The sequence below is a fragment of the Rousettus aegyptiacus genome, unplaced genomic scaffold (assembly GCF_014176215.1).
Source record: "Rousettus aegyptiacus isolate mRouAeg1 unplaced genomic scaffold, mRouAeg1.p scaffold_m13_p_14, whole genome shotgun sequence".
In the NCBI taxonomy this organism is placed as follows: Eukaryota; Metazoa; Chordata; class Mammalia; order Chiroptera; family Pteropodidae; genus Rousettus; species Rousettus aegyptiacus.
Window position 1 is genome coordinate 49,009,784 of NW_023416289.1, and position 18,222 is coordinate 49,028,005.

General features: G+C 53.2%; 1 protein-coding gene and 1 long non-coding RNA gene across 4 annotated transcripts in view; one reads left to right on the forward strand and one right to left on the reverse strand.

Annotated features, from left to right (window-relative positions):
• Window positions 1-5,739, forward strand: part of TMED3 (transmembrane p24 trafficking protein 3) — an 18,216-nt gene extending 12,477 nt beyond the window's left edge. For 2 of the 3 annotated variants that reach the window (XR_004954307.1, XR_004954308.1), the window contains one exon: window positions 1,611-1,741. The gene's annotated coding sequence lies outside the window, so the exon portion shown is untranslated. Of the gene's footprint in view, window positions 1-1,610; window positions 1,742-5,224 lie in introns of those variants that run through there. The other variant, XR_004954309.1, reaches the window with a different exon arrangement.
• The window catches only part of LOC118611390, a 25,598-nt gene continuing 10,379 nt past the window's right edge, over window positions 3,004-18,222 (reverse strand). The window contains exons 3-4 of the long non-coding RNA XR_004954311.1: window positions 10,381-10,534; window positions 3,004-5,109 (exon numbers count right to left, since the gene is read on the reverse strand). This is a non-coding gene — a long non-coding RNA (uncharacterized LOC118611390). The remainder of the gene's footprint in view (window positions 5,110-10,380; window positions 10,535-18,222) is intronic.

Below are 18,222 nucleotides of genomic sequence, written 5' to 3' on the forward strand. Positions count from 1 at the left end.
TCTGCTGTCCACGTGGCTCACATATATGTGTCCGAATGCAAAGCCACTGGTGGTCATTGGGTTGACGGAAGGAGGGCGTTTCTGAGGCCCCGAGTCTTACGTATCACCAGTGGCTTCCTGTGTGGATTCAAATGTGAGGCCTGTCGTTGGCGGCGGATGCAAATGTTTCCGATGTCGCGGCGGAGAGAGATCGGCTGTCTCTCTGTGAGCTTAGAGCTTGTCCAGAAAAATGGCCAAGGAGCGTGACTATATCAGCCCAAAGGAGACGCTTCACAATCCGGGAACTGGGGTCCGAAGACAGTTGCATTGGAGACACCAGGCACGTTTCAGATTTAAGACGGTCCCTTTAGAGCACGTGTGTTTATCACCAAATTTGGTGCTTGGCGCTGCTTTCCAGTCTTACTTTCTCTCTAAAGCGAAGTGCAGCGTGGACCCTTCTTTGTAAGCATTGGGGGGGGGGGGGGGCGGAGGACGTGTGCCTCAGGAGCCCCCGAATCCCAGTGCTTTTTGGGGGCACATCAGCATTTCTTTTCCTCTTGAGAAAAGTACTGAGAATCCATCATTTCTCTGTTCAGAGTCTTGCTGTTGCATGTCCTCAAAATGGTCAGGCCCACCACTCAGGACTAGCGACTGTAAGGATAACGGAGACTCCTATAGGCATTTACAGGGCAATCACACACCGGGTCCCATTTCCGTGTCCTCCGGCTCCAACTCTGCCATCCCTGTGATTTTCAGCTGACACGTCTTCGACCTTCTCTTACCAGTTCTCATTCGCTTTCTTTTCCCTGAGCTTTGGTGTTCCTCCTCCTCCCTGTCGTCGTTCTTCCTTCCGAATGAAAAGAAAACGTGAGTCATGACACATAGTAGGCGTTTCCCGGTACCTCTCTGTTCCCACTCGTCGAAATTCTCTTTGACCTTCCAAGTCCACGTAAAAAGATGCCACCTCATGAAACTTCAGCTAATTGTATTTTAAAATTAAATTTGCCTCATTTTTTTTTTCTGCCTAAAAGTTCTTCGTAGCTGCATTATGGAACTTTGTATCCTATTCTGCTTGAGTCATATGTCCCCGTATAGGTTTATAGACTTGTTAAGGGCCAAGGCCGTCTTTCTATATTCTGTATGATCAGCAGTGATCACCATGGTGCTGTGCATATGTCGTCTAATAGCCATGTGTTATTCAAGGGCAAAGACGATCACTTGAATTTTGGGGCCATTGCCATCACTTCTAGGTTGACGGCACAGTTATGTTCTGAAAGATAAGTTTGTTGGAGGATGAGGGGACCTTTCAGCTCTAAGACTCAAGTCCGCTGAATGAGGGTTGTGGGAGACACTGTTCTGCTTGGTCAATAGCGAAACTTGAATGTAGAGGAATAAGATTGATTTTGATACTCCTTCGTTCTTATTTTAAGTAGCATTTTTGTTTCAAAAAACCATAGATGCTCAGTGAGTTCAAGGTAATAGAATACAGAGATGAAATAAAGGTGGGGTGGGGGGAAGCACCCACCTATGTCATCTTACTTTTAGTGTTTGAAAATGTTTCGCATCATTTTGTCTTTTTTTTTTTTTTTTTGGCATTGAATTTCTCATTTTGGACATTGCAAATCTTATAGACTTACATGAATGGTCTCTAAGTTGGCCCTCAAAATAAGAGATACAAGTGACTTCAGAAAGGCACCCAAAGGTACTGCTTGGAAGTGTGCACTGTGCATGTGAATGCATCGCTTCTGATTTTTTTTATGTCTTAGCTCCTTTGCCCTCTACCCTGTCCGGCCCCGTCTTCCAGCTTCCAGCTGGTCAGCTAGTGAGAGCGAGCGGGGCGTCGACTTCGGCGGACCTGGGTTTTCATTGCTATTCTGTGACCGTGCTGTCATTTATTCTTTCTGAACCTCATTTCCTTCGCCAGCAAAATGGCGATCTTAATAGGGACTTTTACATAATTAGTGAAGAGCATGTGTGCTTAGCACAGCATAGGTGCTTGTTAGAACACGTGGGTTTTGTAGTTCGAAGAAAAATCTCATTTTTTTTCATTTCTATATCGTGAATAATGTGCTTAACTCATTGGTTAGTGGTAATGATTAAATTAATGATTTGATATGACATGCAGGGAGGCCGAAATACAACAGGTGTCCAACAATCCTTTGTTCAAGGGATGGATGTATTCTATGTTTTATTCTAGTCTAATGCTTTGTGCGTAGCAATCAGATTTTTTAAAATTTAAACAATTTTATTTCTTTATAGTCACACACTTGATACATGGACAATGCTTGATCAGTAATTTTGAATCTGTTTTCAGTTAATTCACGCTGTATGGACATGTAGATCAATAGAGCTGATTAGTGTTTTCTTCTTTTGTAATTCAATGTCACATGCCAGAATAGAGTTACGGTTTTCACTCTGGTGGAATATCACAACCATCTCGAATCTCAGTAGCGTCGTGCCCCAGACCTCAGCTCGGGATTCCGCTGCTCCAGGTCTCGCCGCTGCTCCAGTCTCGAGTAAGTGTGCGGTGGGTGTCATTGCCGTCCCCGGGGTGCTCCTGGCTGTTTCTTCCTAAGAGGTCCAAGCCATGGGCTTTAGCCTAAGGGTCTAGAGGGCAAAAGGTCCCCCACACGCTCAGAGACACAGAACACCAAGCTCAATAAAGGAAAAGGATTTAATAAAGGAACCTCCAGGGAGAAGGCGGAGCACAGTGCCACCAGGACGGCGGTGTCATCCGAAGCTAGATGCTGACACCTCCGGGTCCGGCACAGGTGCTTGAAGGCACCGGGGCTCATCAGCCATCGCCAGGGGACGACCTCACAGTGGACACAGGACAGTGGCTGGCGTCATCTGACCACAGGTACGAAGGGGACGTCAGTGGGACCTGCGGTCTCTCTCCCTCTCTTTTCTCCTCTTCTCTCCCCGCCCCCCTGTCTGTGTCTCTCCCTCTTTTCTCTCTTTCTCTCCTCTCCTGTCTCTCTTTCCTCTCTGTAGTCTCTCTCTCTACTTCTGTCTCTTCCCTCCCTCTTTCTCTTTTTTCCTCTTTTCCTATCTGTCCCTGAGGAGAAGAAGGGAGGGAGAGAGAGACGGAGAGTAGGAAGAGAGGATAGAAGCGCGGGGAGCTCACCGTTGTCAGCTTTCTCACTGAAGTCCATCCCGGAGTGTGTGCGGTGCAGTTTCTCCTCGGTCGACATCGTAGAATGTAGCTCTTGGGCTGGCGTCAGCCCTGGGACCCAGAGCTGGAAACTTTCTCCAGTGAGTGAAGATCTCCATGATGAACACCGACAAATGAGGCAGGCTGCCACCTGCGCCCTGGCTCATCAGCTGTCAGAGTGAAACAAAGACATTGCTTATCGTCGTCCCTCTCCTGCATGTGCTGTCCTAGCGCCTTTGGAGGCTGCTGTAAACAGTTAAGTGTTTATGCAGAACTCTGCCGGACGATCAGGGGAGCATGGATGACGGAGGGAAGGCCCTCCTCTGTGTTCTGGCATGGTGTGGTGCCTCTGTCACCACCGAGTTCACGGGGGGAAGGCAAAGGCAAGGCAGCCTTTTCGGGCGGGATTCTGAGGTGGGGGTCACCTGACATGAGTGGAGGAGAAGTGTCACATCAGCGATGTTATCCTCAGGGCGGCAGGCACTGCGCCGGGTCAGGCCACGCTCCTTCGGGTGAGCCCTGTCGTCGTCGTCATCTGCATTCCAGCTGAGTAGCTTGGCTCTGCGTCGTGAGGAGCAGCGGGCATGCTCTCGCCGCCCACCAGCGGCTTCTGCATCCCTCCGTTCCCGCATGTGGGGACGGAGAGCGCGGACTAATGCAAAACCTTGAGCAAACGACGTGATGTCTGTCGGCCTTGGGTGCCTCACCTCTAAAAGGTGTCCAGTACCTCAGCGAGCTCCGCGTGAAGAAATCCCGGCTCGGGACTGGCTCTGCGGGCACACAGGACATGTCGTCAGTATGTGACAGGACTGTCACGTAGTAGTTAACAGGTAACATGGCATCAGGAATGCACAGCAACACCATAGCAGTATCATCACCTCCGTTGTACGGAAGAGGCCTGTGAGACTCGGTGACATTTAAGAGCTGGCGTGTGACCCAGCTCACTTTGAATCTAGACTCACATGAGTCCATAGTGTCTTTCTGTCTATACACTAGAATTTTAAAGCAATTACACATATTTTAGAAAAACATTTTTAGAGGAAGTTACAGATACCCAAGCAGCTCCACGCTCTCTCCTCCTTCCCCTCGTCCTTGCTGCTGCCAGCGTCCGGCCCCAGGAGCACATGCTGTCTTCCTCCAAGCACCTTCTTTATATCGTACACAACTTCGGCTAATCTTTACATGCTTGTCATAAAATTTAGTTGTGATTTTGAGGTGGTGGGACAAGGTGAGCACAGAGTTTACCTAATCTGCCAACCTAACTGGAAGTCTGAGTTGCATTTTTTATCACGTGTACTGATGATTAGCGTCTAATCTTGTCGTGGCTAGTGTGGAACTGCATCTCTGCATACTGTTTTTATAATATTTGTTAACATGTGTCACAAATGTCTCTAATGAGGAAGGTGTCAGTTATTTGCACAAATATTCAAATCTTATGTGAACGTGGATATTTTAGATTCAGCTTTTCAAATGGCCAAGGGAGATAAATTGTACACAGCGTTCCAGAAGGCCCCTTTACAGGGAGGTGCCGCAAAGATTTGGTGAAGGGCCAAAATGTGGAGGAAAACTTGTTTTTGGTAGTCAGGGTCTTCCTGGAAATGCCTGAAGCCCCTGAGCAAAGTGGCTTCTTTCAGCTCCCGACATGCGAAGAGCCTGAATGGTTCACATAAGATTCTGATAAGCCTCTGGCCAGACTTGTTATTAAACAAGCACAGAGGAAGGGCACAGATCAGACTGTGGTAATAAATGTCTTGGCATCTTTTGTCCATGTTGAATGAGAAAATCAGAGGACTTACTTTGTGTAGACCAGTGCGCATTTGGTCAACCCATCAAGTGCGAGCTAGCAAGCTCCAGTGATTCCCATTCTCTTGATTTCAGAATGAAGTGAAGCAAGGATCATAGGCCAGACACAGACCCTTGGACATCGAGGCCAGTGATGACCAGATTTGATAGTCATTCTCTGCTTGGTGGAGTGTCTGTAAAGAAAAGTAAAAAGGAAGGAAAAAAGATGGTGAGGTGAAGACATTTCAGATGGGCTGTTTTACATTTATATATCAGTGAAATCAAGCAAATGTCATTCATATCTTTCAGGAAATCATGGTATAATGGGAAAAAAGCAATGATCTTCACTCAGGTCCAAGAGAAAGGCCAGGGCATCCACTGCAGCCTGTCTGGGTAAGTGGCAGATGTCACTGTGGACCTTAAATGGGCCGAGTCTGCTGTTTTATGCATCTGGGGTGACTGGCATACAGCCTTGTGTTTTCCTAGACCAGATGGCACGACCACCGGCACCAGAGGAAGACAAGGGTTCCCCAGAACCCAACAAATATCACACACATGTGTCACCTTTTAACTATTGTCTATGATTCTACACCATGCAGTAAAACTGTCATTTTTGAGATCAAACGTTTAGTTTTAAGAGTATCTACTCACATAGATGTAGTAATTAAATAAAATAAGGTATTTTATTTACAATTATTGGAGAATAACTGAATTATTAAGGTAATGTAAATTAAAAATAAAAAAACAATTTTATGCACATGTAAAATCATCAATAAAGTATGCAATCGATTTGTAAACTAAATAAACTGTTTAGTTCATTTGGACAAGAAGAGAAATGTAGTGACTTGAGAGATGAGATTTGTGGTCTCATCTGGAAAGCCTGGCCTAGCCCAGCATTTTGCACCTACATTTTGCTCCGGAGAGCAACCCAGCATTTTCACACTAAAACGGGGGAAACTATCCAGCGTTCTGAAAATGGGGAGTTGTCCAGCATTATCCCTATGAAACGGAAAACTGTCCAGCATTTTCTCTAATGAAATAAAGATCTTTCCCTAGAGACCCCAAAGACCACCCCCAGAGAGAGACCACAGAAGACTCAACTTGGCCCAGAGACAGAACCCAGAGATCCCAGGCTGGCTGCTCTCGGGTCTCTCTCTGGGCCTGGCTGGGGTCTCTGTCTAGGCCGGACTACAGTCTCTGTGACCTCTGGGGTCTCTCTGGTCTCTCTCTAGGCCTGGTTGGGGCCTCTGGGAACTCGGGGTCTCTGTCTGGGATGAGCCTATGGAACCTCTGGGTCTCCCTCTGGGGTGGGATGGGGATCTCTGGGGAGTCTTTCGGTCCCCAGAGACCCCCGCCAGCGAGAGACCACAGATACCCCAGCCTGACCCAGAGAGAGACCCCACAGGCACCAGAAAACCCACTGACCCCAGCCCAGCCTAGAAAGAGACCCCAGAGGTCCCAGGAAACCCATCTTCGACAAGGTGAACACCCTAGGGGCCCCAGAGACCCCATCTCATCCCAGAGAGAGACCCGAGAAACCCCACAGGCCCCAGAGACCCCCAGCCGTGCACACAGACGCCAGAGTTCCCAGAGACCCCAGAAACTCTAGCCTGGCTGGAAAGAGACCCCTGAGGTCTCAGAAACCCTGTTCCAGCCCAGAGAAAGACCACAGGGGTCCCAGAGACCACTTCCTGGCCCAGAGAGACACACGAGAGACCTCTGAGGCTCTAGGGACTCCATCCCAGCACAGAGAGTGACCCCAGAGTCCCTGAAACCCTATCCCAGCCTAGATTGACCCCTGAGGTCCCAGAGAACCTAGTCTGACCCAGAGAGAGACCCTGGAGGCCTCAGAGACCCCAGCGTGGCCTACAGAAAGACCCCAGAGGCTCCAGAAACCTCAACCCAGCACAGAATGACCCCAGAGGTCCCAGAGACCCCAGCCTGGCCCAGAGGGAGACTCCAGGGTCCCACAGAACACAGCTTGGCCAGAAAGAGACCCCGCAGACCCCAGAGACCCTAGCCTGGCCTATGAGAGACCCCAGGGGTCCTAGTGACCCCCTCCTAACCCAGAGAGAGACTGCAGAGTTCCTAGAAACCCTATCCCAGCCTAGATTGACCCTTGAGGTCCCAGAGAACCTAGTCCGACCCAAAGAAAAACCCCAGAGGCCCAGGAGATCGCCGCCCGGACCAGACAGTGACCACAGATGTCCCGGAGACCCTAGTCCAGCCCATGGAGAGACCCCAAAGGCCCCATAAAACCCACAGACCCCTTCCCGACCTAGAGAGATACCCCAGAGGCCCCAGAGACCACAGTTAGGTCCAGAGAAAATCCCAGAGGTGGCAGAGACCCTGTTCTGGTCCAGGTAGAGACCCCAGCCTTGCCCAGAGAGACCCCCCCAGGTGTTCCAGAGACCCCAGTATAACCCAGAGAGAGACCGCAGAGTTCCCATAGGCCCCAGAGACCCCTACCATTCACAGGGAGAGACAACAGAGGCCCCAGAGACCCAAGCCTGGCCCAAAGAGAGACCTCAGGGGTCCCAGAAACCCTGATCCAGCCCAGAGAAAGAGACACCAGAAACCCCAGAGACCCCCAGCCTGGCCTAGAGAGAGACCCCAGAGGTCCCAGAGGCTGCTCCCAGGCTCAGAGAGAAGCCCCAGAGTTCCCAGAGACCCTAGCCAGGCCTACAGAGAGACCCCAGAGGCCCGAGAAAGCCCAGCCCAGCTTAGGTTGACTCTAGAGGTCCCAGAGACCCTACTCCGAGCCAGAGACAAATCCCAGAGACCCCAGCCTGGCCCACAGAGTAACCCGAGAAACCCCTGAGACCTTAGCCTAACCCAGAGAGAAACCCCAGAGTTTCCATAGGCCCCAGAGACCCCTACCCATCCCAGAGAGTGACCCCAGAGGCCCCAGAGACCCAAGCCAGGCCCACAGAGAGATCACAAGGGTCCCAGAGACCCCAGCCCAACCCAGAGAGTGACCCTAGAGTCCCTAGAAACCTCATCCCAGCCTAGATTGACCCTTGAGGTCCCAGAGAACCTAGTCCGACCCAGAGAGAGATCCTGGGGGCCCCAGAGAGCACCGCCCGGACCAGACAGTGAGCCCAGATGTCCCAGAGACCCTAGTCCAGCCCACAGAGAGACTCCAGAGTCCCCAGAAAACCCATAGACCTCTTCCCAACCTAGAGAAATACCTCAGAGGTCCCAGAGTCCACAGTCAGGTCCAGAGAAAATCCCAGAGGTGGCAGAGACCCTGTTCTGGTCCAGATAGAGACCCCAGAAACCCCAGAGACCCCAGTCTGGCCCAGAGAGAGACTCGAGGGACCCCAGAAGCAGCAGAGACCCCAGCCAAGCCCATAGAATAGAGGGACCCCAGAGTTCCCCGAGACCCCTGGCTGGCATAGTGAGAGACCCCAGAGACCTCAGAAACTCCAGCCTGGCCCGGAAAGAGACCCCTGAAGTCGCAGAAACCCTGTTCTAGCCCAGAGAGAGACCACAGGGGTCCCAGAAACCCCCCCCACCCCAGCCCAGAGAGAGACACTAGAGACCCTAGAGTCTCCAGAGACTCCATCCCAGCACAGTGACCCCAGAGGTCCCAGACACCCCAGCCTCGCCCCCAGAGAGACCCCAGGGGTCCCAGAGAATCCAGCCCAACCCAGAGAGAGACCCCAGAGTCCCTAGAAACCCTAGCCCAGCCCAGATTGACCCTAGAGGTCCCAGAGACCCTAGTCCATCCCAGAGAGAAACCCCAGAGGTCACAGAGGTTGCTGCCAGGCTCAGGGAGAGGCCCCAGAGGTCCCAGAGACCCAAGCCTGGCCCAGAGAGAGACACAAGAGACTCCATCCCAGCACAGACAGTGACCCCAGAGGTCCCCCAGCACAGACAGTGACCCCAGAGGTCCCAGAGACCCCAGCTTCGCCTAGAGAACCCAGGGATCCAGAGACACCAGCCCAACCCAGAGAGTGACCCCAGAGTCCCTAGAAACCCCATCCCAGCCTAGAGGTACCAAAGAATCTAGTCCGACCCAGAGAGAGACCCCAGAGGCCCCAGAGACCACAGTCGGACTCATAGAAAGACCCCGGGGGTTCCAGAGACCCCTGCCCAGCTCTTAGACAGACCCCAGAAGCATTAGAGACACCTTCCCGGCCCAGACAGTGACCCCAGAGTTCCCAGAGACCCTAGTCCGGCCCAGAGAGAGACCCCAGCGTTTCCAGACACCCCTTGCCTGCCCAGAGAGAGATCTCAGAGGTCCCAGAGACCCCAGACGGGACCAGACAGTGACCCCAGATGTCCCAGAGACCGTAGTCCAGCCCACAGAGACGCCAGTTGCTCCAGACACCCCACTTTTGCACAGAGACCCCAGAGGCCACAGAGACGCTAGCTGGCCAACAGAAACCCCAGGGGTCCCAGAGACCCCAGCCCGGCCAAGAGTGAGACCATAGGAATCCCAGAAACCCCAGCCTGGACCACAGAGTTACCTGAGAGACCCCTGAGACCAGAGCCTAACCCAGAGAGAGACCTCAGAGTTCCCATAGGCCCCAGAAAAGTCTACCCATCCCAGAGAGACCCTGGAGGCCACAGAGACCCCAGAGGTCCCAGAAATCCTAGTCCAGCCCAGAGAGAGACCCTAGAAACCCCAGAGACCCACGCCGGGCCCAGAGAGAGACTCCAGGCATTTCAGAGACCCCGGTCCAGCCCACCGACAGACCCAAGGGACCCCAGAAGCATCAGAGACACCTTCCCAGCCCAGACAATGACCCCAGAGGTCTAAGAGACCCTAGTCCGGCCCAGAGAGAGACCCGAGAGACCCCAGAGGCCCCAGAGACCCCAGCCCAGCACAAAGGGAGACCCCAGATGTCCCAGAGACTCTAGTCTTGCCCAGAGAGGAACCACAGAGGCTCCGGAGACCCTAGCCCGGCCCATAGAGGACCTGAGAGACCCCAGAGATACCTGCCCGGCCCAGACAGTGACTTCAGAGGTTATAGAGACCCCAATCTTGCCCAGAGAGAGACCACAGAGGTCCCAGAGACTTGAGCCCAGCCCACAGAGAGACCTGAGAAACCCCAGAGGCCCTAGAAACCCCGGCTTGGCCCAGACGGTGACCCCAGAGATCCCAGAGACCCTAGTCATGCCCAGAGAGATACCCCAGAGGTTCCAGAAAACCCACAGACCCCAGCCCGACCTAGAGAGATCCAGAGGCCCCAGAGTTTGAACAGTTCAGGACAAAAAGGACTACTTCCTCCTGCCGGTGACGTTCGTTAGAAAAACTCAACACCTGCCTATCATCCCATGAAGACTCCATGTACCAGAAAGCATGATACTTCGCATATCACCCAACAAAGACTTACATCTCAGAGTTAACTTTCCAAAAGATACTGTCTTATTTTGAAAGAGCAGTCGGCTAACTTTGAGAGATTTTACAGAAGGCACATGGTACCCTCTTTCGTCGAGATGGATTCTGCACTCACCGGAGGAGGCTGGCTCCGAATCCAGGCAGAGGCAGGTGTCCCCGAGGCTGTAGACTTCCTGTTGCCTCAGCTGGAAAAGACGGCGACCGGATTCGTGTACGATGTGGGGACAGCAGAAGAGATGGCCGGCGTCGCCACGGGAGATTCCTGAATCCTTATACAAAAACACAACAAATGGGGTTATTCATACGGTCAGATCCTGCCGGTGGCAAAAAATCTTTATATGTTTTTGTGTGAGAAGTGGTATTGCTGTCTCTCTCAACATTTTAAATGTTTCCTTTCTCTCCCACTATTTTGACATGCATATATTCTATAGAAACGTTAAACCTTTGCGTGTGCCAGATTTTCAAACATTATTCTGTTTAATGTTCATCAATAGAAGAATGTCCAAAATGTCAGTATAGAATTCATCGCCTGGCCTTAAAATGTTAGTGTTTTGTACATTGACCTTTCAGGTACTTATCAGTAAATTTCAGGTTATTTCGACCACCTTCTCATTTCCCTATGCTTTGTCCTAACTTCTTACTGGGCTGTCTTGGAACTGTCCCCTGAATTCTCCGGTGGTGTCCCGCTGAGCTTCTGTTGGGTCACTTACTCTTGAATGGCCTGGTTTCCTAACCCAGTCTCTAGCTGCATTCAATCTCGTCTTAATTTCTTATGTCCTTAATTTGAGTTCTTGACTTTAAAAACACAATTATTAACTTTTAGAAAAATTTACCAGAGCGGCTTCCCAACTAATTAGAAATTTTTTTTCCACCGAAAAGACAACAACACTCAAAACAGGAGAAAATCAGTCGGCTCATATTAAGATCTGTCAGAAGCTATTGTTTACTGAAATGCACCAGTGAGAGAGACTGGCCGGAAAACCAGAGAGGGTGGTGAGATTTGCATTATACCTCTGGTAAAGTACATCAAGCTGGAAGATGTAAAGAACCTCGTTAAATAAAATGTATGTACTAAAAACCCATTAGAAAAATGGGTTAAAAAAAAAACACAAAACACCCTGAATAGACATTACACAAAAAGGGATAAACACATGGTTGATGAAAAGGTAAAAGAAAACGTTTAACCTCTTCGGCTTCAGGGAAACGCTGATGAAATCGCGAGACGCTCACACGGACGAGAACGATGCCAGGTGCCACCCAGGCCGTGGGGCCATCAGACCGTCTGGGCCGCTGGTGGGAGTGTCGATTATCGCGCCTGTTCAGTCACAGACTAGTCACCAGCTCACTGTGAAGCTCCTCGGGCAGCAGGTACAACGTGTGTACTCTCAGCCCGTCGCCTGACGCCGGCCACCCTAACTGGAGGTGCGCCTCCACCACGGATGCGCCCCAGAGTGGCCACGGCACCGCGACAGGACAGAGCTCCACGCTGGTAACTGACCGAGGTCTCATCAGCGGGAGAGGGGACACACCCCGTGCTCGGGGCACCCGATGGGACCCCACACAGAGGTCAGAATTCACGAATGGAAACAGACACAAATCTAAGGAGTCACCCCGCAAACCTGACAGTCACCACTCCCTGGACAGTGAACACCGGGGGACCCTTCCCACGTGTGCAATTCACTGACATTGGTGAAACTTCTCTGTGGCTCTGCTGGGCGCTTCAAGCAGTTGGAGCAGGATGGGGGCCGGATGCACCGTGAGGGGAAGCCACGGGCTGTCCATGGCCTTCGGACCTGGCGCACACATGTGTCTGTTTCGTGAGAGTTCAGCGTGCTGTGTCCGACCTGTGCCTTTCCCGAGGGAAGTTACAGCTTAGTACTGATTTGGAAACGAGGCGGAGGCGTGAACGCAGTATGACCTGGCGCACGTCAATCTGCAAACGGTGTCGTGAAGCACAGAGGAAGAACAGAAACACCCCTGAGACAGAATTACGTATTTGTTAAAAACATGCAGTTACATACATTCGAATTAGGGAAACGAACAGGAGTTTTAGATGGCCACACGCCAAAAAACATTAACAACTGGAAGGGAATAAATGAAGTAGGAAGCTTGAAAGATGGATTTTACATATCGGGCTTTCTGAAACCTGATGGACTGTGGACTTCTACACGTGAAATCGTATTACCAAATATAATTTAAAAAAAAAAAGGGTGCGCTGCACGAAAATATTGCATTCTTTAAAGAGATTCACTTTTGCCAATAGCTTACAGCAATTTTAAAGCTGATTTTCAACACTTTTGCTTTTTGGGATGACATAATTCTGAGTGACATTTTTCTATATCGTATACCTTTTTTTCATATTTCGAAAGTAAATGTAGAGATTCCACACAGAAGAACGAAACAAGACAAAGACTCACGGACACGGAGAAGCTGAGGGGTGCCGGATGCGAGGGGGCTTGGGGGCTGGGTGAAAAAGGTGACAGGGATTAAGCTGCACAAATTGGCAGTTCCAAGACGGCACGGGGAACGCAGTCAGGGATCCTGCAACAACTGTGAGGCGCCAGGTGGCTGCAGGCCCCTCAGGGGACCACACTGCAGACGGCACGAACGTCCCACCACCGTGCGGCACACGCGCAGCCGCAGAACGTGAAACGCCAACCGGAATCGGGAAGACGTGAACTAAGTGAACCTTGAAGCCAACGATGCGCAGATTCACTAACGAAGATTTCGGAGAAACTGCTACTGGATGAATCCAGCCCCCCGAGAGTTACGGCGCGAGCAGCCCCGGTCTGCGGCTCACGGCCCGATTCCGGAAGGTTCCGCCGTCGCTGGATGCGGGCGGTCTCTCCCACAGGTGCCACTAATATATCGGGCTCTCCATTCGCAGCCGGTGTTAACCAAGCTGCCAGACACAAACATTCTCTACTAAGGATGCATGCAAACGCACAAACGGGATCACTCCCTTCTCGACTTCAGATACGCTGACGGCTGCTTAACGTTTAAGGCGCACACGGACCCCCTCCCTACCGCCACACGTCTGCTCGGCATTTGTCTGTTCCCACACAGCAGTAAGATGTAGCTCTTCACGGAGAAACCCCAAGAAACAAGGGGTGCGAAGAGAGGGTGGAGGCGGAGAGACTTCCTCTCTCTCACCCCAGGCAGTTAAAGGCGGGGGGCACAGGGCAAGCCTGCAAGAGGCGCCCCCACCTGACCTGAGCACATGGAGGAACGCGGGGGTGGGTGGGGGTGATGGGGGGCATTTTTTATCCACATTCTGATAACCTGGAGAACTCCGTGCTTGCTGTGGCACCACTAGCCACGGGGGACCCCGCAAGCCCGCGTCCCCAGGGGGTTTGCTCAGCTCTCCCTTGGCCTCCCTCTCCTGTGGGGAAAAAAATACCAACTTCGCTCGGAATTCACGGTGTCCCCACATTTCCTCTTCCTTCCAAACGCGGCCCCCGAACCTGCAAATCTGGCCTTCCGCCCAGCGGCAAAGATACGTGCGGCCGTGGTGGACAGGCGCGCGAAGCAAGATGGCGGGGCCAGGTCCTCGTGCCGCGCCAGGTGATCCCGATTGTGAGTGGAGCCTGGCCATCGACCCTAATTGTTCTCAGCTCTGGCTCTGGGCGGCGTGGGCCGTTTGCTCGCTCTGAGGCCTGTCCTGCCTGGAGCAAAATGGCCTCGCAGGAGCTGCTGGGCAGCTGGAAACTGCCGGAAGGTCAGGGATTCAGTGAAACATTCCCACATGCAAAACTGAATAAAGCCACAATGGGAACTGACGAAATGCAAATCCTTTCTCTCCTGTCGTCAGCCTCTCTCTGCCACACATCCGCCCAGTTGCCAGCCTGATGAGCAAGGGTTTGGGGGTTCAGGGGTCCTTCTGGAAGCAGCACGGCCAGTGTTGCAGGACTCCTTGTTCGGGCAGGCTTGCAAACAGACTTGGGCGGCGGGTGGGCCCCGGCCACCGTGCTCCGGGCCACGTTCCTCTGTCCTGTTCCCTCCCAGCCCCGCGCCCAAGGCCTGCAGCAGGCACGGCCTGCGGTGCTGTGACCGCGCGTCGCAGCACTCGTCCCCAAAGACAGTGCTCTCGGGGTCTCTGCGTTTGGCGCCGCACAGTGTCCTACAGCCCTGAGCGAGGTACAGCGGTCGGGTTGGGGAGGAGGGACGGCACGCCTCTTCTTTAGTCAAAAAAGGCCAATGTGGAAGGACAGGTGGGAGGGGGGGCTTTCTCGACCACTCTGACCTGTTCTCAGGCAGGCTGGGGAGTGACGCCGAGGCATCTGGGCGTGGACTCCCTTTGAACTCTGTGCCTGGCTGTCCTTGCAAAGGCTCCTGCTCCCCGGACCCCCTCTTGCTTACAGGACACGAGAAAAACCTCATTCAAACTTCAAGGTCAACGACAGAGGCCGAGGGGGAAAGCGGCATGCGGAAGGAGACATGAGCCTCGGAAATCACTTCTGAGGGATCTGAGTGTGATTTCCTCATACGTGAAGTCAACCTCCCTGAGGTGCCCCAGCTTAGCAAACACGTTAAAACCATTTCTCAGGAAGACAACTTTTAAATTCCTGTGTCACACGGACGAACGCGTCCATTACAAAGGACACATTTCCTTTTTCACCAAGCAGCGATTTAACAACAGGAGGAAAGAGATCTGCAACAAACATTCAGCTCTTGCTTTGGCGAGCCAAGCCAGCGCGGCCTGACCGTGCGCTTACCGCCGGTGCGTCGCTGTCGTCAGCGCCCTCTGGTGGCCGCCTCACGCGCTCTGGTTGAGATTCCCACACGAGGCACTTCACAGCGCCACCACTGGGTGGCAGCATCCCCCAGGCGTTGCTGAGCTTCCAGGCTGGGGACCAGCCGGGTGGCCCTGTAACCTAGCAGCCTTGAACACATGGGGCACACAATCCCCGGGAACGGAGGGAGAAACACCCACAAAGGACAGGAGGCCAGCGAGCGCCTGTCTCGTTTCTGCTCACGTCAGCACAGCGGCTCGGGAGAGGTGCGCTTAGCAGAGAGAGGGGGGAGGCTGAAATTTCGCTGGGGTGGTGCGGAGGCAGCAGGTGACCCGTGGGGACAGTCCTCGCCTCCCCGGGCAGGCTCTGCACTGGTAGCACCAGGCTGGATCACCAACGCAGTTTCTGTCTAGAATGCTCGCTGGCTGTCCCCAAGGTCTGCTCCCCACATGGGGCGCCCTGTCCTGATGGGGCACGCACTCGAAAGTGTGTTTGCGTTCTTGAAATCCTGAGTGCTGGGCCAGGGGGCAGGGGGCGGGGGGGCTGGTCAGTCAAGACGATCCAGAGGAACAGTACCAAGAGGATGCGCCTATGTGTGATTGAGTGATCGATTGATTGATTGATGGTGGCTCGACTGACGGCTTGCTCAGTCGCGGAGACTGAGAAGTCCCACGCTCTGCTGCCTGCCACCCGCGACCCGGGGAATGCTGGTGGTGTAGTGCGGGCCGGGTCTGCAGCCTGTGGACCGGGGGGCCGATGCTGGAGGTCGCAGTCTGAGGGCAGGAGAGGCCCGATGTCTCAGCTCAAGCTGTCCAGCACAGAAGTCTCACAGATTCTCCATTCGGGGCTGGTCCAGCCTTCGACTAATTGGATGAGGCCCGCTCATGCTGGGAGGGCTGTCTGCTTCACGTGGTCTGCGGATCCAGTCAGACCGACACAGAAAATGAATGACGATGGAGTGTGGGTGGCCAGGGAAGGAATTACACGAGCCTATGATGGTGGGTGGGCGGGGGGTGGGGTTGGGGGGGAGCAGAGGGGGGACCAGAGCGCACTTAGATCCAGTGACATTTCATACTATATTAACAAGGCCGCCATGAGTCTCTAAAAAGCTGATTGAAAAAGGCGTCCTTTAAGAGTTTATTTCCACCAGAGATTGTCATCAGATTGGCTCGTGGGTCTTCACAGAACGCCTACGTCCCCGTGTGTTTACTGCAACACGCTTCTCCTGGCTCTGGCTGCGTCAGTGGCGAGGAAGGCTGAGTGAGATACTGACTCATCTGTCAGTTGGCAGCAACATCACGCCTGGGGAGGGGAGTTTGCAAACAGACTCGGCGTGCGGAGTCCGGCGGAGACCAGAGCAGCGTCTCGGACCCACACAGGCCACGTGCCGTCTCGCAAGCCCTCAGGCTGCAGCGATGGGATCCTATTTCTTACAGAGTTGGACTCATCAGTGTGATAGTTCTCAACTAGGGCCGAGCTTAGGTGATGCCTGCAGCACCTGCGAAGGCATGGGTCCCGAGGACAAGTTCCTCTTCCAAAGCTGCAGGCTTCCGACGGCAGTGCCTGGCTGGTGTCCGGCTTGGGGACGGCCACCTGGGAGGGCTTCTCCTTGGTTAGAGACCCCTCTCTGACACTTCCCCATACCCTTTCGTTCGGCTGCAGTGGGTGAGGCCAGAATTCTCTGTTTCCTGCTGCAGGCCCAGGGGCTCCCTGTGTGCCCACGTTGTTTCTCTGCAAGATGGATCCCTCAGTCTTCTGCATGGCATGGATTTTTTTTTTTTTTCCCGTTTTCAAAACTATGGAGCAAGCACGCTCAGCAGGGCCAATGGGACAGAGGCCAGGCTGCGAGCAGACAGGAGCCCTGACCATTGGGCCACTTGCTGTGACACTCTGGGTTAAAAGCTCGTTCTCAGTAGATATCTGTGCATTATCGAAAATACTCGCAGGAACTGGAAAAATAGCTGCTTCGTAAGGATTTCGAACACGGTTTGGCAGCACTGCCAACATGGTTTATCTGCATTTTCTATGAAGTCATGTTTTACTACACAAACATAAACTTCAGCCCAGTCCTGGAATTATCATACATTCTAAATTAGTGTCATCCAAGTTAATGAGGTTTTACTGCTGTGCTGAGTGCAAAAGCAGGAACTGAGAAGAGTAAGCTCCAGCATGCGATTGTCCTTGGAGATAAAGGACGGGGAAGTCATGAGTTGTTTATGGGAATGGGCGGCGGGAGGGAGCCTGACGGCGTTGCTAACACACAGCTGCGTCTGAAGTATAAATGTAGGATTTCAGATGTAAAAGAGCTTGAAGATCATCCTACTCGCATTTTTCATTTTGCCGGTGAAAAATGGAATTGAGGCAGCGAAATGATTTGCCCAGAGCCACACCGAAAAGCTAAGAGTCAAAACCAGATGCGACTTAAATAAGACATTTGGGTGTAAACTGGCTTTTGGAAACACCCCTATGCAGGCTGCTTTTCCCCGGTGTCAGCATGGCGGGTGCGCCAGTGACTCTGCCCCACCTGGCCCCATGCTCCCCAACCGCCGGGTCTGTAGAAATGATGGAAAAGGTGTTTTAAAACGCGGTCGCCCTTCTAGACAATGCTGGATGCCTCCAGTCTAGAATCTGTGCAAGTCCCTGAATGATGAGTGCGGCCAGGAAGCCAGCAGGGAGAAGAGGGCACAGGACGCCGGGCACAGAAGGCGGGGACAGGCCAAGGGTGCTGCTCGCTGTGCATGGGGGGAGGAGCTGAGGCAGGAGGAAGCACTGGGCGGTGGCCCCATACAGACGCAGGCAGCAAGCAGGGCAGGAGATGCGTGGGCCCAGGTGCACGCCCCAAGCACGGTGCGACTGCTGGGGAGGTTCCTTCGCCTCCCCTCAGGCCAGCAGCAGGCCAGCTCACTGGGAGTCTTGGCGAACAAGATGCGAGGACAACCGAGCACCCAAACATCCACGAACATGCAAGAGGTCCAGATGGCAGGGCCCAGGGGGACGCTGGACTCACCCCTCCCACGAGCAGACCCCAACACGTATGCACGCACACCGCGGCCCTGCGGGCGTTCTCGGGGCCTGAGGAGCCAGTGGCGCCATGGTTCACGTGCAGCCCCTCCGCCCCATTGTGCAGTGGGAGCTCTGTTGGGGGGAGGACTTTGGGCAGCCTGTGAGGTGGCCGCCTGCAGTCTTTTGCATCTGGGCAAAAGGAGCGAGCAGGGACAACTTGG